The sequence below is a fragment of the Alligator mississippiensis genome, chromosome 9 (assembly GCF_030867095.1).
Source record: "Alligator mississippiensis isolate rAllMis1 chromosome 9, rAllMis1, whole genome shotgun sequence".
NCBI classification, from domain to species: domain Eukaryota; kingdom Metazoa; phylum Chordata; order Crocodylia; family Alligatoridae; genus Alligator; species Alligator mississippiensis.
The window spans coordinates 23134147-23161814 of NC_081832.1; the positions used below are offsets into that span (position 1 = coordinate 23134147).

The 27668-nt window shown below is 47.6% G+C and overlaps 1 protein-coding gene across 7 annotated transcripts in view; it reads left to right on the top strand.

The window, feature by feature from the left end:
- Window positions 1-24286: 24286 nt before the first annotated feature.
- The window catches only part of DLGAP4 (DLG associated protein 4), a 352337-nt gene continuing 348955 nt past the window's right edge, over window positions 24287-27668 (top strand). For 6 of the 7 annotated variants that reach the window (XM_059733235.1, XM_019484656.2, XM_019484657.2 and 3 more), the window contains exon 1: window positions 24287-24585. The gene's annotated coding sequence lies outside the window, so the exon portion shown is untranslated. The remainder of the gene's footprint in view (window positions 24586-27668) is intronic. The other variant, XM_019484660.2, reaches the window with a different exon arrangement.

Genomic DNA, 27668 nt, shown 5'->3' on the forward strand with positions numbered 1-27668 from the left:
AGTTGTGTCACTGTCCTCTTCTTTCTCCCTGTCCATTTCCTTTCTTGGGGAGGTTTTGAATAGCCTGTGCCAAGTTTCTCTTTTCCAGGTGGAGTTGGCTGCATCCTCTCCATTCTCTCCCACCGCTTTCTGATAGTAGGACTGGAGTTCGCTCAGAAACATTTTAATGCAATCTGTTTCCTCAAGCTCAGTGTGGCTGTATACCAGTAGGTTCCTGCATTGCTACAAGGTGCTCCTGATGCAGGACACAAACTGGTCGAAGTGGGTTGTCGGGGACCCCTGATATTTAGCCAGGTCCACATGTGTAGATTGTGATGCTTTACTGCAGAGCTAATAAGGCAACTCTGGAGTAAGCATCTCATGTAGATGCCCCCGCTGTCTCCTAACCAACAATATTGTATTTGACAGTTTCTTAGACCAGCTTTCTCAAGGCCTTGTGGTCCATAGAAAATACTGAACGTGGGTTCCCATTTTCTTTTGTCTTTACTCCAGCTTGTTCAGTGTTAGTTTTGCTTAGTCGCTGTTTCTGACATGCAACATCACCCCTCTGTCTCTTCCTCTCTTTTTGCCCTTCTGTTAACATTCCAGCTGTGACAATCATCCCATAAAGGCAAATGCTTTATGACACTCTTATTAGATTATATAACAACACCCACTACTGCATCTCTTTTGTTTACCATGGCAGCCAAGATAGAAAGCTCCAACAAATTAGTTAAAAGGATACAGTAAAGGGATGTTATTTTTAGATGAAAATCCTATTTCTAAGTGAAAGACATCCTTACTCCCATTGCTTAGAATTATACCGATTACTGAAATGGGCCACATCCTTAAAATCTGATTCCATCTTCTTTGTTATGGTTGCTTCCTTGCATTTGATTCACCTTGAGCTTAACAACTGCGTTGGTTTTTTTCACTAGAATGCTGCAGTGTCTGGGCTTACAGATTTGTTAGGAGGTTGTTATTTGATTACCACTCTCCTCTTCCTGCCACAGCACCTTATTCCAAGTTATCTTCATGCTTGGAACATCCTTCTAAATCCTTTTAACCCCTTCTTGCTATGCCTTCACTCACCCCTTGCTTAATTCTACAAAACTCACTTGAGCTATGTCTCTAACAGGCAGCAAAGAAGTCCATCCTCTCCCTTTTGAAGGTAGATCCAGATATGCAAATCAGCAAATGTAACCATTTTCTGATTATTTTATTATTAAGTTTTGCCTTCCCTCACCCCATCCCCCTACACTGCTATACTTATTGTCACTGAACCACACCTCCATTTGGGCCCCATCATACAGATGGATCTTTTTTGATGTCTTGAATTGGAGTATGGGTATACCTATAGAGTCAGAGCCAACAGTCTTGAGTCAGGAAAGCATCATAATTTGGGACAGCAGCATACATATGCTGAAAGTTAAGCACATGCTAAATCAAGGGTGAGCAAAATGTGGCCTGCGGGTCGCATGCAGCCCGCCAGGCCATTCTATCCGGCCTGTGGGGCCCCTAAAGAATTTAGAAAATTAATATTTATGTGCCCTGCGCTGCATGTTAGGCAGCCCTTGATGGCTTGCCAAAACTCAGTAAGCAGCCCTCCACATAAAATAATTGCCTGCCCCTGTGCTAAATCCTTTCTTGATCTGGGAACTTTGATAACAAGAGCAGGGGAAGGGACTATGAGTAAGTGTTCAGTGACTTAGAATCCAAAGCCTGATTTTTCAGAAGTAAACTAAGCACTTAGTTTACTTCTGAAAAATAAGGAGCCCAAGACTCATTGAAATTCAGTGCAACTTTGGCTTCTATGTCCCTTTACATTCCTTTGAACATTTTACCATATGCCTTTTCATTTACTTTGCCAAGAATGCCTAGCACACTTCTGGGTGTTGTAAAAAAAATCGTATGTACCCCAACACTACAGGAGGGAATTGTCTTGAATAAAGATCCCTGTTTAAATGCATTTTAAAATGAAGCATAGATAGTTCTATTTCTATTAGTTTTATAGTGTCCCTCTTTTCAAGAAAAGAGCTTAAGGTTAGACTCATCCTAAGCTTGCACTGACATGTTGTGAAGCAAGATTTGTGAGGAGAGATAATATCTTTTATTGGACCAACTGTATAGTTGGGAGACATGTTAGACAAGGCACAAAATGCCCTTCCTCTGCTTTGGGGAAAAAGCAGATGCTGCCTGAGCTTAAATACCATGTAGAACAATTCATTTTGTCTTACCCCATTATGTAAATGGAATGGTCTTTTAAAAAGAGGAAGGAAAAGGGAAGTTATCAAAGGTAGTTACAGACCAAGTAAAAACAGTTGGAATAGATAAACCTAATTATGTAAACCAATAAGACCATTCCAGAGGCAATAGGGTCATTATTACTTGGGGAACACAGAGAGATTAACAGATGGAGAAGGTAAACTATAATGAACCAGTGTCCAGTAAAGTTATGAATTTGTTTCCAAACTTGCTTCCTGAAGGTATTGTGCAGGTCTCTCTTGAATAAAAGGAATCTGAGATTAGAGATAGAGTGGGTGTTCTGTGATCACTGGTGAGTGTAGTGTTTCCATGCTTTACCATTTTTCTCTGACAGAAGACAGCGCACACAACTAACTACCTCTCTACTAATTTTGCTCTGAGAGTTTATTCTGGAGTAGAGTAGTGGTTTACTTTACCCACAGTTTCCATCAGGACACATGGTGCATTTGATGGCCCTCTTCCCTTTTCCACTTGCTTGAAACTTCCTCTCCATGGGGCTGGAAATAGATGCCCAGACCACACTATTTGGGAAGCCTTCTAGTAGTAGTTCCTATTACTCTGTTTCTTCAGGCAGGAGAGACCTCTTAGAAAATATGATCCAGAATCCCATGCCTTTGCTTGGAAAGGAAAAGAAAGCTTGGTGGATTGGTAGCAGCAAGCCTTGAGGGCTCTGGCTTTCCTGTCAGAAAAAGGAAATCCATGTGTACAGTATGCAACCTTCTCAAGACATTTGTAACTAGCCCACCCTCAAGCTGAGGCAACTTTCTACCATGTCTCTCCTGCTCCTCACACGTCACCTGTAACACTTCTATTTGGTATGATGCAATTCCATTGGGTCAGGTTTTGCCTCTGATAGTAAAACATAATCCAGAATAGAGCCATAATTGTAGTGGCATGACTCCATATACATCCATGTACCTGATGTATTAACAAATCATTGGGTAAAATGCACCAGCAATTGGGAGCATGGACCAGAATCCTGTATTACCTCCCTGCCAAGGCAATCACTTTCTTCTTGGCCCACAGAGATATGTTCCTTCTTGCTTGCCTGGTCCACATTTTTTCCTTCTTGGCTGCCCTTGGGCTAACTTAAGTAGGGGGTGTGTGCAAGTGGGTGCTGTTAGCTATGTCTGCCCCACAGCTTGGTGGTTTGTTCAGACTGAGTGAGTGAGACCTAGAACCAAATTCTCCCATATCTTGTGCAAGTACTCCAGCCACTAGGGGTTAAGAGGTTGAGGCTCACGCTTTTTGGTAGGTGGGTGTCCATATTTTCAGGTCAGGAGCCCTGCTAAGAAACACATGACTTGCACAGTCTGAGAGAAGCAGAATTCTGACCAGAAAGAAAAAGTCTTAGCAGAGGGTAAAATTCCCTGTTGAAATGAATAGGGCACCACATGCCTCATGAGTAACTACAGATCCACCTCTGGGTGTACCTATGTGCTTCTCACAGAAATTAAATTGTCAAGAGCAGGTTGGACAGACACTTGGCTGGGCTGATTTAATCAGGGACAATCCTGCCTGGACTAAATGACCTCACAAAGTCCCGTTCAGCCCTACTTTTCAATGAGCCCATGAATGGGAGAGCTGTGGGCTTCTTCAGGGTGAAGTACAATGAACCTCTGGGATCTCCCCACTGAAGTACAGGAGAGCTACATGTCTGCACAGGTGAAGCAGAATGTCTCCAGAGCTTTGCCAACAGCTACACACAAGCCAGCTAACAGGTAAAACAGAATTTACCTCTGTGGCTCTCGCACCAACACTATTCTACTAAAGCTGAGCTAGCTGCCTTTAATCAAATTATGCCTCAAGACGCTCTTCTTTCCATTCATTTAACAAAATAGCTTCTAATGTTTCTTGATTTTTCTCTACACTGATGTTAAGCTAATTGCTCTGTGACAGCTCGCTGATCTTGCTCGCTGTTGTGTTCAGTCCTCAGGAATCATGCTTGTCTTTAGGGAAACCATAAAGCTGACACCCTTCAGCTGAGAATGCCTCTCTCCTGGTTTCCTTATAAAAATCATCTGCAAAGAGTGGGGAAAATTGATTTGTGCCCTTTTTGCATCTTTGTGATTGATAAAAAAGGTACAAACTGTTAGTTCTTTTCATGCCTGCTTGACATTGGAAATTCAGATTCGTCTAGGCTGAAATACTCCATGATGCCTGGAGAACTAGTAAAACCAAGAGGTCTACAGGAAGGAGAGTTGAAAAGCTGAGCTGGGAATGGATTTCAGTTACTCTGTAAATCTTTGCTTTGGTTAATGACTATTTAATTTTTATGACAAATGTACAAGTTGAAAGAAGAGATGTCTTTGTTAAATATTTTACCTTCTTGACCCAACAATAGAGGTGTGTGAACTTGTGGCATGAATCTTGTGAGACTAACCCCTTCCCCACAAACACACATTGACTTCTCCAAGAAAAGACAAGAGTTGATATTTCGGATATAGCTAAAGTAAAATTTGAGTGAGAAAGGGAGGGTAGAGGGAGGTGCTAGATTATATAACCGGAGCAGATGGATGCCAGAAGCTAAAGCTCCAAGGGGGAGATGGCACACATTATGAAAGTTTGGCTTAACTGTCAAAAAGGTCAGAAGGTGCTTCCCTGTTTGTTGAATGTGGATATTCACTCAGAACAGCTCAGAGGGCCTGAAGAATCAAAGATGGCTGCTGCAAGGGGAAATAGAGCAGGCAGAGCAGAGCAGAGCAGAGCAGGAGAAAACCAGTACAGCCCCTTTGACTAGAGAGGATTTTGGTGAGTTAAATCTCAGAAATCAGAGCTCTAAAATCCTGTGTGGACAGTTTTCTAAGATTAAAGCAGAAATAAAAGAAATCAGGGGTCAGGTTAGAGACCTGGAGATAAAAGTGGAAGAAAACCTGCTATCAGCAGTAAATCTGCAACATAAAATCAAGATATTTGAAAGGGAAAAGAAAAAGTGCTTGCAGAGAAAACTGAGGACACAGAAAATCATGAAAAAAGAAATAACATAAGAATTAGAAGGCACCAAGAAGATGTGGAGAAGGGAGTTCCAGCAGCATATTTAAATAAGATCCTCCAGTCCTTTCTAAAGCTGGAGCAAAGGCACCAGTTCTATAGACAGAGCACACAGAGCCCTCTGCACCCTCCCTCCAGGCCAAACAAACCCAGACTCTATGGGCGACTGGTGCCTCTTGAGTCTGGGGGACCACCCGCAGAAGCCGATGGCAGCGGCGGGGATGGGGCTGGCGAGCACCCACAGAAGCCGGCGTTGGCGGCAGGGACGGGGCTGGCGGGCACCCGCAGAAGCCACCAGCAGTGTCAGCAGCAGGGATGGCCCTGTCAGGGGGGCATGCGTGTCCCCCTCCCGTGTCCCTCCTACCAGGCAGTCACCTATGCCAGACACGATACTAGGTTTGTTCATTTGTGAACAAAAGCAGCAAATTCTAAAGCTTAGAGAAACTATGGATTCTACTCTGAAAGGGAATAATGTTTCAAGACTTGCCACGAGCTATATTAAGGAAAAAATAAGGAACCAAGTGGAAGTACAGCATCTTGCAGCGCAGCAAACTGCAAGATACAGATGGGGCTTTCCTTTTAAACTTATCTTTGCTCATGAAGAACAAGAGTACATTATAAAGGAGAAAAAAAGAAGGCTTTAAAATCTTTGAGAAACTGCGGAAAGCACCCTAGGAAGCTCAGCCTGAGCCTAACACCAGACATTAAGAAGCAGCACCATAATATTGAATGATGAACTGTTAAGTCAGGGAGGAAAAAAAAAAAGATACCCAAGCACAAGGACAAGAAGACTGGGAGAAGTCACAAAACTAGTGGTATTCAAGAGGATTTGAGCAGGTCTGAATAACAGCATGAGGGATGTGAAAAGAAAAAAAAAAAGGGGGAAGGAAGAATGTCACAAGGAAAAAATGAAAACAATAGTGTTAGGAACTGAAATTTCTCATATTGTGAAAAGGTGAAGGCAGTTTCAGCTAATATCTCTGTTATCGAATGATACAAAATGGCTTACAAGAACATTGCCAAAGCTTCAGCTCAGAGAGTGGAATTTTATTTACTTAGATTTATTAGCAAAGAGACAAAGGGATAGATGTATAGAAGTAAGGATCCCATTCCTGACCTAGGCAGAAACAAAAATGTACCAGCCAGCAAGCTAGAGTTTCTAGCCAAATTCTTTGATTATTAATGAATATTGATGTTATATTCACATATGCAATCATTATATTGATAGTGTGATAATTCATAAGAATCATTGTATATTATTTATTTTGTAAAAAAGTAACAGCGTTAACCTTGTACAATTCCTGTGCATTCCTCCAATGTTGGAGTTTTGCTGCTATAGTTGCCTTAATAGAAAGTTAAAAAAAAAAATTTACGAGCAGAAAAATTCCCAGACCAGCCCATGTTTTGGGGGTGCTTAATTTATTAAAGTACCAGGTATAAGCCTAATTATCCTTAAAGTAACTGGGAAAAGTTGGAAGAAAATATGTAGGAAGGAAATACCATTAAATCATTTACATGACTAGCCAAATATGATAATGTGATGAAAAAAATCCTAATGACACGTCCCCTTCACCAGAATTGGAAAATGGTGGAAGGTGCAAAATTCAGGTGAACTATCACAGCAACTGGCCCCAGCAGTCCCCAGCCCCGCCTGAAGCTGGCTATATCATCAAGCCAAATGGCTTCAGTAAAACTGCATGGGTTTTATTGTCCATGAACACTCTGAGATTAATATTTTCCATCCATGTATAATTAAAACAAAAAACTGAAATCTCGAAGAAGCTCTCAATGTCTGAAAAAATGTGACATGGGTCATCAGACATTTCACTTTGATCAATTTCTAAACATTTTTAAAATTATTATAATTAGTTTAAATTTTGCAATGAAATGTAATTTCAAAGCAGAAAACCAGAAATTTTAATTTAGGAAATATCAAATTGAGGTATTTAAACCATTTCAAACTTTTTTCCAAAAGTTGTTGAAGTTGAGATGGTTATTGAATCTGACTCTTTCAGCAAACAGTTATGGTTTTGATGTCCCATTTTTCAACAAAAAATGTCATCAATTCCCAACCAGCTCTGATTAACACTTGAAGCCAGCTTTGAGATCTGCAGAAGAATTACAGGACTACCAGCAGGCAGCCTTGTGCCTAGCAGAGTGGGTTATGCCTCATGGTGGCCAGGGTGTCAGAGTGGTAAGCAGGGATCCTCTTTTTTCTGTTTAAAAATCACAAATTCTCTCATTTAAAAAGGGGGGGGGTTGTAAGTTCTCTGATTAAAACCCCCCAAATTCACATTTTTCTATGATTATAATGAAGTGCCACTATATACATAGGTATCAGTTGAACACAATGTTTTATTGATATATTTACAATTTTAAAGCAATTGAGAACACTACCAGTGCCTCAATGATTATAAAATAAATTCTAAACATCTATATATTTTGGCATTTGATTTTGCTTTTATCACAGGAAAATTAGAGCTCCTCCTGCCCCCTTTGTTCACCAAGACGTGGGTCCAGCTGTGGCTGCCCCCACTCTACCCCACTGCTTTGTGGCACTGAGCAGCCCTGATATGCTGGTGCCCTGCTCATGCCAGTGCTCCTCACTACCAACCCACAGCGCCCCACCCCCTCCAGCCCTGCCAGAGGGGACCCCCAGCCGCCAGGGCTATGGGGCCAGGGACCCTGGTCTGCAGCCCTCTCCCCCCCCCACAGCAGCACCCGAGCCCTGGCTGCTGCCTGTGGGAGGGGCGGCTGCTGTGGTGGAGTAGAGCATGGAGCCCAGTTTACCCTTCCCCACAGGTGACACAGCTGGAGCAGAACCCATGGGGGAGGAGGATGCAGGCTGCCCTCTGCGGGCTTGGGTGGGGTGGGGGCTGGTTCCCCACCACTAAGCGCACTCCCATGGTGGGGCACGGGGAGCACATGACCCCCCAAATTTGTGCCTGGGTCATGTCCAGGCTTGGGGCTCCCTGCCCTGCTGCTCTGCCCCTAGGGCCTCCATGGCCCAGCAGACAGGGCCCAGCGCAACAAAGCAGAGTGGAGGCAGGCACCACTGCCGCAAGCACTGTGCTGCCATGGCAAGGTGTCCTCTACACCACCACCCCCACCGCTGCCAGGGGACCAAAGGTACTTCGCCATGGTAGCGCAGGACTCCCAGCAGCAACGGCATTGAGCTTCCCCACCCTGCCTCACTCTCCCCTGATGCACCAGGTCCAACCCACTGGGACACAAAGACCCCGGAAAGAAGGCAGTAGGGTGGGAAGCCCTGAGCCCAGAGCGGGCAACCTACCCCCCCCCCAAAATCTGTGGGCATGTGCCCCCCATGCTGTCCCAGGAGGGTGTGCAGCAGCAGGGAGCCTGCCCCTGCCCCCTGGATGAACTGCCCACAGCTCCATCTCTCTCCCACCCAGGCCCTGTAGCCATTCATTCCGGCCCCGGGCCCCATGACCCATGCACCACCCGGGCTAGGCAGTAGCCCCAGCTCTGCCCAACTCCCTCGCTCACTATGGGCCTCAACTCCTGCCCCCCCCCACCGCCCCCCGCCCCCGTCCCCTGCACCACACTTACCTATGGAAGCTGCTCTCCAGGCTGCCTAACAGCCTTGTGCATGTGTACGTGCACACTTGCACGTGGCACCCCCACCTAACCACCCTCCTGCTTCCCCCAGCCCCTTGCAGGCTGGAACTCTGCCAGCCTTGCAAGGGGAAACCTACTGTTTTCCACATTTTTCTCCTTAAAAGGAGAAAATCTGCATTTTACCATGGCAAGCAGAAAACCTAGGTCCCTGGTGGTAAGGCAGAACTTGGAAGGGAGACATTCAAGTATCTCAAGGGCTAGGGACAGACATTACACATAAACCAGTTTAAGTGATCAGAAACTGGTTTAAACCTGTAACAGAACATAAGTTCAGTGCATATAAACTAGTTTCAAAATGGCCAAAACCAGTTTGAGATAAACCTGGTTGAATGTAGTATCAGATTTAAATGACTGCACTGAAACCAGTTTATGCAACTTCTGTCCCAGACCCCTTCCTGGTTTAAGTTAAATCAGAGTCTCCCAGCATCCCAGTAGGCCCTCTGGGCTGGGCTCCGTGCTCCAGCAGAGCAGGACTGGCCCCTCCCTTCTACTGCCCAGCTGAGCAGGGACTGGGGCCTGGCCAAACACTGGCCCCCAGAAGGGAGTAAGGGAGAGGTTCATTCCCCCCGTCTCCATCCCCTGTCCTACCAGCATGACCTGCATGTCTCCACCAGCTGCTCCAGTGGCAGGGCTGTGGCTAGCCCTGGGCAGAGGCCTGGAGTGGAGTAAACTGGCCAGGTTGAATTCCCCCCACCCTGTCCCACAGACCTGATCCTGGGGTCTGCCAGGTATGCCCCCCTCACTACTGCAGCAGCAGGTGTGCAGCCAGACGCCAGCCAGCATGGCCCCTTAGGCAGGGGGGCAGGAAAAGGGGTTATTCCCCCCTCTGCCCCTGGGGTCTGCTCACCCTGAGTAAGCCCCCTCCTGCCCCTTCCACCAGCCACTGGAGAGAGGCAGAAATAACTCCCCTCCCTGCCCCGCTGCCTAGGGGGCTGTGACACCCAACCTCTGGCCCCGCGCCCATCCCTGAAGAGGCGAGGGAGGAGCGACCCTGATGGGCACTGCAGCCTCTGTCACAGTGTCCCGGAGTGTGAGACTTTCCAGTGAGAGGGCCGTGCTGTGGGCGGGGGTGGGGAAAGGTGCTGCAGATGGGAGGCGGCAGCGCTAGGAAGGCTTGGGGGGCTATGGCCCCCTCCAAGCCCTGGTGTTGCTTTTTGCTGAAATCTGCGGCAGCTCTTACCCCGCTTGCACCCCTCCCACCCGGGAAGAGGCTCATGCTCCCCAGACACCAGGACAGGGGGTGCTGCCTCATCAGGGCCCTGCCCCCTTGCTGCACCAGTAGCAGGGTGGGGGTGGGGCCAGAGGCCAGCTGGCAGGGTCCCTTAGGAGAGGGGGCAGGGAGGGTTGTTATTCCCCCCCTCCCTCTGGCATCTGGTGGATGGACAAGAGGGGGCTTATCCCCCTGCTTGCCCCACGCAGGGAGCAAGCGGCAGTGGCAATCAGGCAGCCAAACCCCGGCTGTGGTCCCCTGGGGGCAGTGGGGATAGAGGGGGGAATAACCCTGCTCTCTGCCCCCCCTGTCTCAGGGGCCATGCCAGGCAGTGTTTGCCCACACCCTGGCCCCGCCACTGCAGCAGTGGGGGAGAAAAGCCCAGTGGACTGTGGCCTGGGTTCTGTGCCAGTGGGACAAGGGGAGGGGAATTAAGCTGCCTCCTTGGCTGGTTCACTCCAAGCTACTGCCAGGGCTAGCCACCCCCGTCCCCCACCCCCACAACCTTCCTGCAGCCAAGGGCTGCTCTAGCTCCCCCCAGCACCCGACCTGAGACACTGAAGGCATGTGCCTGCATTTCGTGAATGTCTGTTCACTTGCAAATTGGTTCAATATAGGCAGGTTAGACTAACCTGCAAAGATGTAATCAATTCAGGCTCCAGCTTTTTGAATGCCTGTCCCTAGCCAAGGGGACCTTGTGGCTCATGCTTGGTGCCTTGGGCTCAGTATTTCCATATTTTTATGACCAATATAAGAAACATGTTCAGAGAGAGGACTCATCACCAAAGAGTTGACTTCATTGCTATTCATATAATATTTAGAATAGGAATACCCACAGACTCTAAATCATAGAATCATAGAAAGGTACAGCAGGAAGGGACCTGTCATCTAGGCCAACCCCCTGCCTGAGACAGGATCATCTCTATCCAAATCATTCCAAGCAAATTCTTGTCTAGCCTGTTCCTAAAACTACACAATCAACTCTGTCACAACCACAAAGAATAATTCAGTGACCTGCCACAGGTAAAATATAGGGACAACAGTGGCCAAAAAGGACTGCTCTCTTTTGTGGAGGGAACTGTACAAATATACGCAAGACTTTGATTATGGGAACACTTATACCCCAAGCACCTTAATACATGAGAATAGTGCCATTCAGCCGAATGGGATAACCCACATATGTAAGATTACTAAGGTACATATGTACAGATACTGGATCCAATAACAGTATACACAGCTATTGTCTGATCAATCTATTAGAGGGACTGCCTGTGGGTATCCTGTGATAGCAGGAGACTGGACTTAGTAAACCAGGAGGTCCATTCCCATCCCAGGTTCCTGATTGTTTTGAAACATAATAACTGTTTTCCACATCTTTCTTTTTGCCTCATCTCAATTCTCATGATTTTCTGGTAAATCTCAGGATACTGGCTAGGGTTTTTAGAGCCTCAGCTCCTGGAGTCATGGAATTACACAAGACACTTGATCAGCTGTACTTTAAGCCCATTTCTAGCTTTTATGGTTTCAGAGAAGAGCTTGAAAATGTGAAACCTAAAGGTTAATGCACCAGAAGGCAAATAAAAAGATGCCAATATTTATTATTTTTAAAATCTCATAATTTTTAATGCAAGTGCATGATTTTTTAAGCCTATTTTGTGATTTTGGAACACATGAATTTAGCACAGTATCCTGGACAATGGAAGGGAAGAGGGGTGTTTTTTTGGTGTGTCCAGACCAACTACTGTCAGCACATAGTGGAAGTCAAGCATGACAGCTGTGCCCTCTTAAGACTTACAGCTCAGGGTTACAGACCCTAACTCTTGATACTAAGATTTTCTGATGTGACCAGTAATTATGGGTGCTTTCATTGTCAACTGTCCAGCATAAGACATGAGAAGATATCTGATTTTGAGAAAAATCCCTTTACAAAAACAACAACAACAACAAAACTTGGCATCTTTATGTGTGGACATTTAGAATAATTATCCACTTTGAAAAATGATCTGCTATGTTCTTAGCTGATCTGACCTTCTGAACCTCTTGATGGTCACATGACAATGGAAGAGGGGAAGCTAATGATGACAGGCAAAGGCACCCTGTTTTTAAGTTCAGGTTCAAACACTGACGCAGAAGTAGCACCTCCTCTGTACAGAGTGCTCTAAATCCAAATCCAGTCCCCTTGGTATTTATATCTGGCTTGCCACAGGGGCATTGTGCATTTTGCTGTTCTGCATTTTTTATCGCACATGCTAATTTTTCTTTCCGATTTTTGTTTGTTTGCTGTGCCCTCCCCATCATTCCTCTTCCCAGATTGTTTCTGTTTTTTTAATGCACCTTCTGCTTAATTAGTGCTTTGATTTTACATGTGCACTTCACAGAACACTGAACCCATTTTTCTCAACACACGCATTTCTGGATGTTCACATGTAGGGAACCAGCAATGCACGAAGCAGCAGAACTGCTCTTTAAAAATATAGGGTGTCTGGGGTTTTTTAATTAAAAATTTACATTTCTAAACCTTTAGCTGCCAAGCAACGTGTATCTAGAAAGTGACATCATTTGTGACTGGTATGCACCAGTTTCCAGCCTGCTTTTACTACTGGTTTTAAAGATTCAGAAAGAGAATTTTACTGTTTATTATAATAAAGCTGTTCCAGTTGTTAAACTGACAGTAAAGCTACATGGGAGCTAGTTTACAGTCTCTTATGTTGGCCCCATCCTCTGCCCTTCACCCTGCCAGAGTGGAAGAAAACAAAAAGCAAAAGCAGGGTGGTGCAGATAGGTAGCACTGCTGTCAGCACAAGGCTCTGAAGCAGGACTATCAACTGTTGGTGAGGACCATGGGGATCAAACTCAGGACTGTCAGCCCCTAAGCCTGTGCCACTTGAGCCAAGAGAAAGCTTTGTTGAGCTGGGGATAATGAACAGGAAGTTATAGTCTCTGGAGCCAGCCAGTAGCTGCAATGTGATAATATGTATTAAGAGCGGTAGATACAGCATGTACGATATTGTGGCACGTATGTCTGAAAAAAACGTGTTTCTATATAGTTTTACCCACCCTCTTCCCTCCTTCCCCTTGTCTAGCACCAGTCATACTCTTGTCCCTACATGCAGCCTTCTTTCTTGCATCTCCTTTTTTTCTGAAACAGGCTCTCCAGTCTGTTTGCCTCACTCAAGCTCTGCTCTATTCTGCAAACAAAACCTTTTCTCTTTGTTTTGGGCCATCATCCCACCCATCCCAGTCCTACTGACTGGGAGTTTTCACAAGAACCTAGATGAGTTAAAGCACTCATATCCCATTGAAATTGAACTCCTTTAGGCTTCTTTGGAAGCATCAGCCTTGGCTTTGTGAGTCTGTTGTTTAACTAAGCATGTTTCATGCGGTAGTTTGTATGGAAACTGTCAGCAGCTAACTCCTTGACAGCTGGCAGGTTTCGTGGCCGCAGCAGGGGCTAGCAGGGCTGCAGCTTTCACCCTGCTGCACCTTAACACACACGGTGTCACCCATGTCACGAGTTTTGCTTGTCCACAGCTTGAGGTACAGTTGCCCCTAAGCCCCCGGAACCTATCTCCTTGAAACTTGGCAGGCTTTGCGGCCTCACCAGGGGCCACCACCCCTGCAGTGTAACACGTACACATGACACGAGTTTTGCTTTCAAGAATTTGGGGTGCAGTTTCCCCCAAACCCTTCCAACCATCTGCTTGAAACTTGGCAGGCTTCATGCTCTCAGCAGAGACTACCACCCGTGCAAGTTTCATCTGAATTGGACAAAAAACAACAAAGTTATAGATATTTTATTGATTCCCCATTATACCCTATGGCCAAATGTCTGAATCGGCTCTGAAGCTTTGGAGCCGATTCAGCTGAATCGAAGAGGGAAACCGATTCAGAGCTCTGAATCAAATCGCAGGCATCCAAATCAGCCGAATCTGAATCAAATAGTTCCCTACTCACACAGGCCTAGTGGCTACATGCCATTTCTCCTGTTGGGATTCCAGCCAGCAATTGGGAAGCCAAAGGCTTTGGGAGCTTTGATTGTGTAGTTTATAAGGCTTGTGAAGTGCTTATAAAGTTTGTGAAGTACTGTGGGACCCCCATGGAAAATGCTGCTCCTCAAAAATATGACTGCCAGTTGCCTCTGTTGGCCATTCCCATATTTATGCTTAACCAGGGAAATGGATTTTAATGGCTGTCTCTCCAGCAGCAACATTGTAAAGCTGTTCCCCTTCTCCACAGCTGAATCCTCAAGTGCTATACAAACTCATGCTTGCTCACAACCCACAAGATTAGCATCAATGATATTTAAAGGAAAGGAAAAAAAATCCTGTATTGGATTCCTTTCCTTGCTTCCCCTGCTTCATCCAAGGTCATCTACATGAAATGAAAGATTTTTTCCTATGAAGCATTACCAAGAAGTTTGTTTAATATAAATATAAATAATGCCTACGATCAACTATTCTAGAACCTGCCATTACCACAAAATGTTTTTTAATGTCCAACAACTTAAGATTTACTATCCTAGCAACACAAGAATTATCACATTGAAACAGACCAATGGCTCATCTGGTCTGGCATCCCATCTCCAACAGTAACTTATGGTAAATGCATCCGAGGAAGTCAAAGCTTATGATCTGCAAATGAGACCCAATAGCCCACACTTGCTTTCCTTCTGCCTGGGCTACTAACTTCAGGTGCTGCCCTTATTTAAAAGGGTCTAATCCTTTTTTAATCTTACTAAACTCTATGCTTTAGTTCTATCCTATTATTCTGGGGGTTTTCTTCCACATCTCCAACAACAACTCTTCCCCCTTCTTGGCTTGAAGACATTCAAATAATTGTTAGGAAATTTGTGTCCCTCATCCATCTCCTAACCCCTATTTGTCTCATCACATATGGGTCATATGTGAGGTATTGCAAGCTTAGGATCAACCCCATTAATTCTTTTATCCTAGACTCATACAGTGATTCTTCCAAGCTCTTGGTTGTCTGTGCCCGTTTTGGTAAGGGCTATAACAGGACCTGTTCTCCAGGGTTTTCCATCACTCCCCCTGGTGGTGACTCAGCTCCTGCTCCTCTCTAACTCTAAGTAAGGTCCCTCCCTTTGCTTTCGCCTGCCATGCCATGATCTTATTAATACAAACTTGTAAAGGGAGACTGCCCAAGGGTCTTAGAATGGGCCACAATCTGTCCTCTTTACCCACGGATCCCTCTTGGACCATGCTACTTGTACTCAATCCTTCCCATTACGTGGGTCCTCTTGACCTGTACATGCCTCCCAAGGGTACCTGTTACCTTATGGGCTAATCACAGCCTCCAAATCTCCCCATAGCTGTGCCTATGGCTTGCAGGTGTTTCCAATCATTTAAGTAGGCATCTTGTCCCAGATCACCAGGCTGCCTTAGGAGTCCACTCCCTTGTTGGGGCCTTGGCCTTCCCAGCTTCCACCCCCACTGCTCTGCCTGGTCCCTTTGGCTTAGACCCACTGCACCAGGCCTGGTTACCCAGACTCCAGCCCTTGTCTCACTCCCTTGGACTCTTATCTCTGTCCTGCCTAGGCTGTGGTCCCTCTGGCCCTAATCTCTGGCCTTTTCTGAACTGTAGGCTGTCTAGCCCATGCATCTGCTTTTCTTGGACTCATGGGCCCTCTGGCTCCACTCTCCAATCCTCTCTGGGCTGTGGGTACTCTGCCCATGTCCCTGCGCCTCATGGGTTACAGGGCCTTGTTTTGCTTCTCCCAGGCTTTTGTCTCTCTTGCTGCAATCAAGCCCCTACCTTCTGGCATGGTTTAGGACAGCCACATGCCCTTTGGGCATCATTGGGACCTCCTTTCACTCCTTTCTAGTCCCATGCAAACCACCAGTAAAAGTCTCAAATACAACACATAAACACACACTAGTTCCAACTTAATTCTCTAAGCCTGCTGGCCATGTAAGGCAATCATCATCCATACTAGTCCCACTCCCTAGCATAGCAGGATCTTACTCAGTCTTGCAGCAACAACCTACAGAGCTCTTTTCCCTTCAACCTCCAGGGCTTATATACCCCAGAGCCCTGCCCCTTCTAGTCATGTGACTCCCTAGGCAGTCTGCAGGTGATTTGTTTGTCAGCCTTCAGGATGGCCTATAGCAGCAGAGCCAGCACTGCAGTAGTTCTTTTGCTGCTTCCCCAGGTTACTCTCTTATGTATTATTGTACTACTACTGTGCTGCTAGCATAGCAGCGATAGGCATTTCTCATCTTAAGCTCTGGCTGCTTATATCCCTTTACAGTTAGCCCCACTCTTGGCTGCCTGGATTCAGTTTGCATCCATTTTCTCTCTCCCTCTCTCAGTAACATGAGCCATAGTCATGCAGTGCTCACCAGTACACCAATGTGTTTCCAGATCCCAGACATTTCCTAGATGTTTTCAGAGCATGGAGTAAGGTCCCTCTACATCCTGGTTTGACAGGTTATGACTCACATGGTCAGTTTCACTCATCATGGGATCTGTACTCAGGGCCAGATTTGTTGGGGCACTGTAGCCCAGAGGCGGGCAATTATTTCAGGTGGACGGCCACTTACTGTTTTGGCAAGCCATTGAGGGCTGCATGACAGGCACCCAGGGGCAGATAAATATGAATTTTCTAAATTTTTTAGGGTTTCTGCGGGCTGGATGAAATGGCCTGGCTGGCCTCATCTGGCATCTGAAGGACCCATAATCTGACTGAGGATTCCCAGCAGGGGTTCCTTCAGGATCTGTGAGCAAGAGAGGTGGAATATAACCTCTCAGTTCAATACAACATGAACTGTACTCACCCAACAGTGCAGATCTCTGATGGAGAAACAGCTGTTAGGCAACCAGGATTTACATGGATGGCAGAGTGCTGTTTTATCACCCGTCTTTGTTTTGGTGAAACAGGCTTTCATATGACAGAAAGGATGGTGGGACAAATTTGCCAAACAAGATGTCAGAGGGCTACCATTACAGGGGTGGCAACCAGGCTTGCCAACTGAGGAAGAGTCAGAGAGACCTATATATTATTGCTGGATAACATTAGTTCCTTTTTGCTAGCTTTAAATCAGGGGTATCAAACTCATCAGGCCCTGTGGACCAGATGAGTGGGTGAGGCTGGTCTGCAGGCTGGATCAGGCCCTCAAAGTGGGCCTACATGCCAGATCCAGTACACATAGTGGTCTGGTGCAGGTGTGGCAGAATGCCATCTCTGTCTCCCCAAACTCTGCTATAAGGCTGATGACCAATCTGACAATTTGGTTACCATGGTCACTGCAGAGGGCAGACACCCCTGACCCCATTGGCTTCAGGTAAACCTGAGTTGTAACCTGAGCTGGATGCATTCCTGAGCGAGGGGGAAACCTGCTTCCTCTGCCTACGTGACTGGCATCACACATCTGGGTGGCAGGGCTTAAACTCCCTATTGTTCTAATCAATGTCATCATGACTGGGAGGGGGCTAGAAACCCTGCCAGTCTACCTGGCAACCAGTGATGCATTTCAAATTGGTTGGCTGGCAGCCAACAATGGCTGGCCTTCATTGGGTCAGGTTAATGAGGTCTTAAGGTCTATATAAGTTAAAGACTGCCCAGGAGGTGGAGCAGCAGCCATAATGAGGACTCTCAGAAAAGCTGGGCCATCTGAAACTTGCCCTCTCTCTTGAAACTTGTGTTCAGTGAACTATTTGCCTCCAGAGGGAATCTTGAGCTGCCTCTGGATGATACTTGTGAGTAAGCTACTTGAGAGCTAACTAGATATATAGCTTGCAGTAACACAGATGTGTAAGCAAAGGCTACCATACCCTGTTTGCTTTAAGGGATTTCTCTGACATTGCTCTACCCTGTACCCTATTCCAAACCTACTCCTTGTAGCCAATAAAGTTCTCTGTACCTTGCGTGGGAGACTTATTGAGAAAGGGTCTAGATTACCTTGGGGTCTCTGTGGTCTGGCTGACTAAGGGAGACCACTATTTGTGCTTCAGACTGAGGGAAACACTCCAAGTTCTTGCAGTGGGTCAAGTACCCTCAAGGACTTCTAGGCCTGTGTTTCCCAGGGGGCACAGGGCCAAGATCAGTCCAGAGCCAGGGTGGTGGTGGTATTATCCCCAGGTTTGCAAGTGTGCTCCAGGAAGGGGGCCAGCTGGACATAAGGCGCCCCCAGAGAGACAACTGGAGCCTGGTAGGTGGTCTGACACAGTGAGGTGGGTGGTTCAACTTGGGAGCACCCTCTACTGGCCCACCACACAAGCAGCACATGCAGTGCACACCCCAAACCAGTCTTGCACACCCAGGACCAGCCTTTCATGTCATATGCAGCATACGTCTTAGGCCCAGCCCCATGTAGCACGTGACACATTGTAGGGTGGCCATCATAGAGGACAGTCCAGTTGTCCTCTGTCCTCTATTGATCCGAAACCTGAAGCCTTTATGTCCTCTTGAAGAGAAAAATAGGGGACATAAAGGCATTGGGTCTCATATCAATAGAGGAGAGTAGCAGAAAACTGGAATGTCCTCTATGACAGCCATCCTAGACACGTGGTGGCAGGGCCAGGGCTGGTGTGCACTGCATGTGGCACTCAGGCTAGTCTGGGGTATGCTTCATGTGGCATGTGGGTCCTGTTTGAGAACCATGAGCAGCACCATGGGCTGGATGATAACATTCTGCAGGCCCGATCAAACCCGTGAGCTATATTTTTAATACCCCCTGCTTTAAATAATACTGTCATCTTTTAGTTGTAACTAAGTCAAATGAATAGCCTTATAGGATCTCCCAAGGTTCTGAGGCATGGACATTACTGGATCTACTGAGGGGTCTGTGCATCACACTTTAACCTTTACATGTCTTTTTTAGTTTACTGTCCTCTCCAACATGAACCTCTCTGCCCTTATCTAGAAATTAAACCACAGCATTTGTTTCCAAACTCACATGAAGTTTGAGAGGGGGGATGGGTTTGGATCAGGGCACACAAGTTAGATTCATTTTTAGTTTTGGTGCAGGCTAGAGTGCTTCTGCCCTTCAGAGGTCCATGCTTGGTCCAGTGCTTTTCAACATCTTTATCAATGATTTGGATATGGGGGTAAAGAGCTGACTGGCCAAGTTCATGGACGACACCAAGTTATGGGGAAACATGGTCACGCTTGAAGATAAACTGTAGATACAGGCGGACCTAGACAGGCTGGCAAGTTGGGCAGATCTGAACCAGATGAAGTTCAACATTGAGAAGTGTAAAGTGCTCCACCTTGGGATGAACAATCCCCAACATACTTATAGGCTTGGTGGCACCAAACTGACTAGCACCATGATTGAAAGGAACTTAGGGGTAATAATAGACCTTAGTATGAACATGAGCCGGCAGTGCAAACAATACTTGGGCATGCATCAACCAATCCATCTCAAGCAAAACCAAGGAAGTGATTCTTCTGCTTTACTGAGCATTGGTGAGACCGCAGCTGGAGTACTGCATCCAGGTCTGGGCACCGCACTTCAACAAGGATGTGAAAAAGCTTGAGAGAGTCCAGAGAAGGGCCCACCTGTATGGTCAGAGACTTGCATGGCAAGCTATACAAGGAAAGGCTGAGGGACTTGGGTCTCTTCAGCCTAAAAAAGAGAAGGCTGAGAGGGGACTTGGTAGCAGCTTACTGCTACATCAGAACAATACATCAAGGGCTCGGTGAACAACTGTTCACCAGGGCACCCTTGGGGAAAACCAGGAGCAATGGCCATGAACTCCCGGAAGACGTTTTCAGGCTTAACACTAGGAAAAACTTCTTCACAGTCAGGGTGTCCAGACTGTGGAATAAGCTCCCTGCAGAGGTGGTACAATCGATCACCCTGGAAATCTTCAAGAGGAGACTGGATGGTCACCTTGCTGGGGTCACCTGACCCCCAGTTGTCTTTCCTGCCTAGTGCAGGGGGGGTGAACCCAATGATCTTGCAAAGTCCCTTCCAGCCCCTCTATGAATCTATGAATATACTGGCTGTTCCATCCTTGCAGGGGCTATTATTTACCTGTGTATACATTTAGAGAGTAACAGATTAAACAAATCTATTGCCTGAGCAGTGATTGGGATACTGAAAGGTACACCGACTGGGAGGGCAACAGCAGGGTGATTCTTGACATACATGCAGTGGAAATGCAGACGTGAAGCTGAAAGGTTTTATATATCTATAAAAACAGCTAGCTATGGAAAGCAACGGGCTCTGATGACTGGTGGGCTCGCACTGCATTTGTTAATGCTATCTAAGTAACCCCTTCCTCTAATCTTCTACAACCTAATGTCACTGTGATCACCAGATCTCCAATGAATCCTGTCCTCACCCACCTATCTTTGTTTGTATTCCTTTCACATCACTGGTTTAATGCCTAAGATGAGCTCTGCAGTAGCCTCTTGCTGTGCAGGCAGTTCCACAGCCTCAGAGGGAGAGCCATCCTGCACTGTCTCTAGACACATCTAACTTACTCTGACTCTTGGCAGATCTCCCAGTCAATACTCAAAAAATGAAAATGCCCTCATGCTCAAAGTGCAAGCCTTCCCCTCACCCTCTCATTCTGCTCTGCAGAGTGACCCAGAGGTTCATAACGGTAGGCAAGAACACCAGACTCCCTGTAGCATCCTTGTCTACTAGGAGTCAGATTCTGGAGAAGAAGCAAAGCTACCCCTCCATCATTAGCATCAGTGCTATCCCACCTCCACTTTAGCTTTCTTGGACCTGTCCCTCTATATTCCTTGTTCACAGCCCTGCCTTTGTGAGAAAAGAGAACTTCCAAGCTTGTCCTTGAGGGTTGCCAGAGGGTAGGCAAGGGCAGGGGTGGTGCCCTGGATCTGAAGTCAGTTCTTTGGTACAGCTGTGCATCTGTTACTGCATACTTACCATAGAAAGCAAAACACTCTAAGTTGGCAGCATTTCTCTCAACATCCCCACCATCAGTGACCATGATAGATAGCTGCTGTCATCTTTGTTTTACCACCCCAGTGGCTTCTGCACTGCTAACCTGCTGATAAACTGTCCTACCTTAAGATCTAAGTTCCCACATTAAAGGTTTTCCAGTTGTGAATGGCACAAATACAGATACGTAACTGGGGATTTTTTTATGTTGCCAGTCAGTTTGTTTGTTCCAATCTGATTAATGTGGCCCTTGTCATCTCCACCAAACATCTGTCCCCTGTGTTACAGGATCTAGTTCTAATAATTCAGCCCCAAGAAAAGGTCTGTGTTTAATTATATGCAAAAATCAACATGAAAATGAAGTTATTTAGGTTGCAAAGTCAAGCATGCAGAAGGCATGTATACCAAAATCCAGGTTGCACCTAAATTCTTCCCCAAGGACATCTCCGAGATGATACTGTCTTTAATGGCATGATCCCATACTGTTCTTTCCACATAGTCCCTACAGAATCATCCACAACTTTTTCATATTGCACTCCCACCAGTCCTCAGCTTTCAGTCTGGTCCCTTCATCTGACATAGTCTCAGCACCTGCCATTAAGCTCACACTTAACATGGATCAAGAAGATCCATGCTTAACTAAAATTCTCCTCCAGGCTGCTGTCGTCTTGCATTTCAAATACTGCAGCATCCCTGTCCATGGATTGACCAATGCATTCTTGCCACACTGCAGAATGCTGCTGGAAATATCTTGTTCCTAGCTCATTGCTTTGAATACACTGCCCCGCCCCGCCTTCTTCTTTATTGAATTAAAACTGCTGGTCTTTACTTTGAAAGCCTTTCACAGTCTATCCTCACCTACCTAGGAGTTGTTTCTTGCCTTCAGTTGGGCCATGCTACCAGTCTCCATTGCCCACTATTGAGATTTTCAACCAAGAATTTCCTTCTGTGCTGCCCCTCACACTTGGGTAGTGTTCTTTATAAGTCACTGCCAGAGTATCTCATTATCCTCCTTCAGATCTCTCCTTTGTTTTGATACCTATAAAAAACTTATCTGCCATGATCACTGCCTGTTCACCTGACCAGTAATGTCTCATGGGTTCCTTGTGCTCTCTCATCTGTCTGTCTCCATCTGTTGCCTCTTGTGCTAGACTAAGCTCTTTGGGACAATTGCTGTATTTTATTTTGCATTTCTACAGCACCTACTTCAGTACAGACCTGATCCATCTCTGGGTCTCCAAAATACTATGATAATACAGAGAATAAATAATATTAAACATTTACCATACCCTTATCTTCATTTCCTCTCATCTACTGGGGTTGCACAAAGTTCTGTAAGGGCTGCAGGAGAGAAGATGGAAAAGGCATTGCTGTCCAGAAGCCCAGAGAACCAGGATTAGCTGGAACCAAATCTGGGTGGTAGGAGCCCTTTTGCCTTTAATTGAGATGCAGTGTGTTCAGCCTTTGTGGCAGAAAGACGCCTTTTGAAGAAAATTGCTCCGTCAGAGTGCGTTTCCTTCACCGCAGTGCCTCAAGACCCCAGTCTCCATTACTGGCAAGTAACCTGCCAAATTTCAGTTTAAACAGAAAAGCCATTTTGAAGCTGATAGGCGTTTAGAGAGGGCTTTTCAAACACCACTGTAGTGTTCATCCCCTCAGGCTCAGGAAAGGGATCCAAGCACCCCTGAAACACCAGGGAGAAAATTGCCCATTTGGGGAGTGTGCTTTTTAGTGCACAGACAGCACTGCATGTGTGCATTCATTGCTTTTTCTTGCTTGGTCATTTCCCCCTAAGGACTGAGCTAAAGCCAAAGGGTGAATTTGGTATTCAAGGCTCTGAAGGCAGCTGTGCTTTTGCCGAGTCCAGACTGAATTTGTTACGAAGGGAAATAATCTGTATATTTCTGTTTTCATTAGAGAAGGAGGCTCTCAGTTTAAAAAGCAGGGGCCTTAAGTTAAGGTATAATGGAAGTCTATACAGTAACTTAATATCCAGAATCCCTAGGCAGCTTCCAAACATCAGTTAATGTAGCTCCCTGGTCATAAGCATCATTTACCTCATTTCAAAAGCAGGGAAACTGAGGTTCAGAAGAGCTGAAGCTTCAACTACAACTGTGGTTTGTGTGACAAGATGCAGTTTGCTGAAAGGAAATGAGCCTGCTGCCTCAGTTCTTTGCCACAGCCAGGACATCCATCTTCCAGCAACCCATCTATCAAAGATGGCAGCAGGAGAGGGTCAGTTGAGGTCCCCCCGCACACACTGAGGAACCAACCTTCCTGGAGGCTGAATTCAAAGCAAAATGAAGGGGTCCCTTGTCCTAATTCTGTCCCCTGAAGAACTGCTCACGTCATGGTCTGGCACTTCCAGGTGAGGGAGCCATGTTAGGGCAGCTGCGCCAGGACACAGTGTGGGTTTAGCCCAGCAGGACTTTACCCACAGATCATGGCAACAGAACTGAGGGGCGCTGTCAAAGGAGCAAGCATCTCACCTAAAACGTTGCCACTGAGGGAGGCAAAGGTTCAAAATGGCCACACAATCAACTACTTTTCACCCTGGGAGCTGGTTTGTCCAGCTGAATGTCTTGCCCCCCTGGCATTTCAAATACAGCCAGAGAAGGGAGGGCCTGGAGAAAGGTGTGAGGCTAGCAATGGTGAGTCTACAGGACCTTTGACTGCTGCTTGGCCTCTCTGGTCTGCCCAAGCACAGGGCTCCTGCCATACTGCTCTGTGTTTCATACCTTGCATGCCCAAACCGCAGTCTTGGCCCCTGAGCTAGGCTGGAAGCTTGAGTGGTGGCTGCCATGTGCGCTCTCCTGTAAGCAAGGTGGGAAGGATGAGCCTGGCCCACCCATGCAGTGGGTAGGAAGTGTGCCCTAGTGCAGAGGACACGGCGTGGGGCAAGCGCAGTACAGCTGCAGCTGGGCTTTCTTGGCCAACGGGGCAAGCCCCTGTCTGTACAGCTGGGTGGAGGAGTTGTGGGCACTGCAGAGTGCTTTGAGATCCAGAAGGTGCTGAGACAGCCCAGTGTGATTGCTGGAAAGGCAGGCGGACGGCCACCTCCCTTCCCTGGGGTCGCAGACCGGGCGAGAAGATAGTGCCTGCTGCCGGCCTGGGGTGCCAGGCCCCTCCTCAGTGGGGTCTTTATGCCCAGCCTGCGTCCTTTGCCCCTGGAGGAGGACGCGTCGCAGCAGCCCCCGGCCCGCCCGCCGCCCGCCTCCTCCTCTCCCCTCCCCTGCGCTTGTGCCTCACGGCTCCGAGAGCGCCGCAGCTGCTCGGGTCCGGGTCCGGGTCCGACTGCCCGCTCCCCCGCGGCAATCCCGGAGTCCTGCGCAGATCCAGGGCTGGTTTTGGGGGCAGCCTCCTCCTCCTCCTTTGCATCCCCCCTCCTCTCCGCGCCCTGCTCTCCGGGGGCTCTCGGCGCTGCTGCAGCATCACCGACAACCTCAATCCGGGCGGCTGCGAGCGCGGGGCGGCAGGGGGAGCTGGATGCACCGCGCGCGCTGCGGGGAGCCCGGGAGCCGCCGCCGCCGGGATTTGGACAGGCGAGAGGCGGAGGCAGCGCCCGCTCACCTGGCCCCGGACCGGGCTGCGTGGCGAGGCCCGGCCGCCGCCGCTAGCACCCAGGTGAGCAGAGCGCGGGGGAGGCCCGGGCCCGGCAGGCACCGAGCTCGCTGCGGCCGCCTGGCGCAGTCCGGCCGGGCCCTCGGCACATGGCAGCAGCGGCGGCGGCGCCCGGAGGAGGCGCGGGGCGAGGGTGAGGCGGCAGCGGCGCGGGGCTGAGTGGCCCGGGCCGGCAGCGGCCTCACGTGCGGGCGGCGGCCGCTCGCCCCCCTCCTCCCGCCGCCTGCGGCAGGGCCCCGGGAGCGGCGCGGGGCGGCAGGGCCGGCAGGGGGCGCTGCGAGGCCGGGCCGGGGGGATGGAGTCCGCGGGGCAGCAGTCAACCCCGCGTCCGAGGGGTAAGGCGGCCGAGAGCCAGCCCCGGGCGGCGGCCAGGCGCGAGGGGCCAGTGGGTCAGCTGGGGGCTGCCTGCTCGGTTATGACACGAGGGGCCCGGGGGTCTCTGCCCCCTGTGCCGCGGGCCAGAAGCCCGGGAAAGCCCCGGGGTGTGAGGCAGGAGGATTTCTTACCTCAGGGCCTTGAGCCTGCACCTGCTGCCACACAGCACCCCAGAGGGAGAGCTCACTGCCAGGGAAGCCTCCCTATCATATAGTTCTGCTGCTGGTGAGGGGCCCTCGCTTGGTTTCTTGTTCAGCCAGGCAGAGGCACTGGACAACATTAAGCTGTCTCTTGCACCCTCGGCTGGTGTAAGTCAGCCCAGTTCCAGGGGCTTCAGTGGGGTTTGGCTGGTTCACACAGTGGTCAGTCTGTCCCTGCCAGAAACAGGCAGGCAACAGAGGCTAGGGAGAAATTCACCCCTGTACCAGGTGCAGCCTGAAACTTTAGCACCCCAAAAGTGCCATGAACATGTGCTGGCCCCTCTCTGGGAGCATCACTTTCACCCACAGAAAATACACATCTGGTGCACCAAAAACTGGAACTGAAACAAGCATCGGTAACAATCAGAGGCTCTTTTGAAAATGGATGTGACACCTGGGTACAGTCTGGGCAGCATTTTCGTGTGTTCACTATTGCACATCTTTGCTTATGTTCAGAAAAAAAAGAGGCTTTATTTGCAGACCTTGCAATCACAGTGCAGTGTGTTTGGAAATGAGCATGCTGTGTCCCCACCCTAATCTGCCTACAATCAGGCTTCTACTGAACACTGATTTGATATTGTGATCTTCAGCGATGAATTGGCAGCCTTGGGCTCCTGGATCCATATGGCATTCTGCTTTTCCTACGTGCGTAGGGCTTGCAGTGACATCAGCCTAGGGGGAGTAGGACACTAGAATGAAGATGCTTGTGAGGAGGCTTTTGGCCATAGCACGTGGCTTCGATTTTGTGTGCTCTGGAGTTTGCTGCCCGTGCTTTATACAGGAGTCATTAGCATGTGCTTGGTGGTGTCAGCTACAAGAAACGTAGCACCTGTTTTCCAGAGGCTGTGCTAACTTCTTATTTGTGTTTGGGTGCTATTCAAGGTGTTGACTTAGAGATGTAAACTCTGCATGGTTTCTGTTGTAGCTGCCGTCCAGTTCTGCTCCGTCTGCACCACCGCTGTAGCAGCAGTCAGCAGAGGCAGATATGCTAACTGTTCATGAACAGAACTGTTTGGGGGCTGAGTGGGCCAGAGTGGTGGATCTTGCAGCCCTTGACAGTTGGTAGACTTTCCAGGCATGGGGTAAAGCATATCTGTTCATTCAAGGCCATGCCGCACTCACCTTTTACCACCAGTGGACTCATTGATTCCAGTGAGGTCACCCGCATTGCTGCTCACTGAAGAAAAGTGTTGCAGTCTGGCCTCCAGGCTTTACCAGAGGAAGCCGGGATGAGCATAGGGAGCTATTTTTGAGCCTTGAGTCTATTCACTTACTACTGTGGTGTTCTTTATTTTTGTACCTGCCCACAGCTTTTTGCAGAAGCACATGATTGGTCAGAGAATACATCAAGATAAACAAGTAGCTACTCCATGTACCACTATTTGTGCTGGGAGTTGCTGGGACTCTAAATAGACCTTCAGAATGAGCCATATTTCAAGATGCTGTGTGCTTATGAAAGTGGGGAACAAGACTAAGCTGTATTTAGAAAAACTCTCTTCTTCGTTTCTCCATCCTCAAATGGTGCTGGTAATATATTCTTGTTCAGGCGGTTGATCCTGTGATTCCATGGAGTGTTGCATCTAAACTGTCTCATTTTGCAGCATATTATTTGCATTTTATGCTTTGGAAATGCTTTCCTAGGTCTCATTTTGCAGTTCAGCTACGTTCCTATGGACGTAATTGCTGGCTACTAGAACTGAGAGAATATTAGTGAAGCCTAGTCAACTTCATGCGTGCCTTAGCATTGTAGTTATGTATCCAAAAGAAAACAAATATAGACCTCCATCTCTGAACCCCATACCTGGTCAGGTGTTAGTCTGAGAGGCTCCTCTTGGGCTGAACTATGGGCCTCTGGCTTCTTTTTTACTCAGGTAAGCTCTCATTGACTTCAGGTCTCATTAACTTTAATGGGTATTTGATTGTGTTCAGAACTTAGGTGGGTGATCCATTTGCCTTAATGAAATTTTTCCCTGAATTTGGGCTGTAAGGCTTTGCTCAGAGTGGTTCCTAAGAATTCCCAGTTGCTAAGAAAGGGCATGTTGTAGGATCCAGAAATGTGACAGTTATAGTTTGGCTCTTGTAGACGTGGTTTTATCTTTTCCAGAGACCTTTAAAATAGTCTTCAGGTCATATGTGTATCTAGAGATATACCAACCGAGGCCCTCAATAGACTAAGAATCGTAGAAGTCATAGAAAAATAGGGTTGGAAATGACCTTAGGAGGTCATTTAATCCAGTCCCCTGCTTGAGGCAGTCTTGCTCCACAGATGCTATACCTTTCACATTGGGAAACACCACTCATTTTGTTTCCACTTCTACCTCCATTGCACATGCATCTGATATTCTTATCCTGCTCCTGTGGAAAATTATTTACCTCAGTGATAAAGCAAACTGAAACTGCAGTTATAGAAAGAGGTCTCTCTGCAGAAAGGGATCTCATAGCATTTTAAGTGTCCTATAGGAATGATGTTTGTGCTTTTGCCACACAGTGCATCTCACTTATGGACCTTCA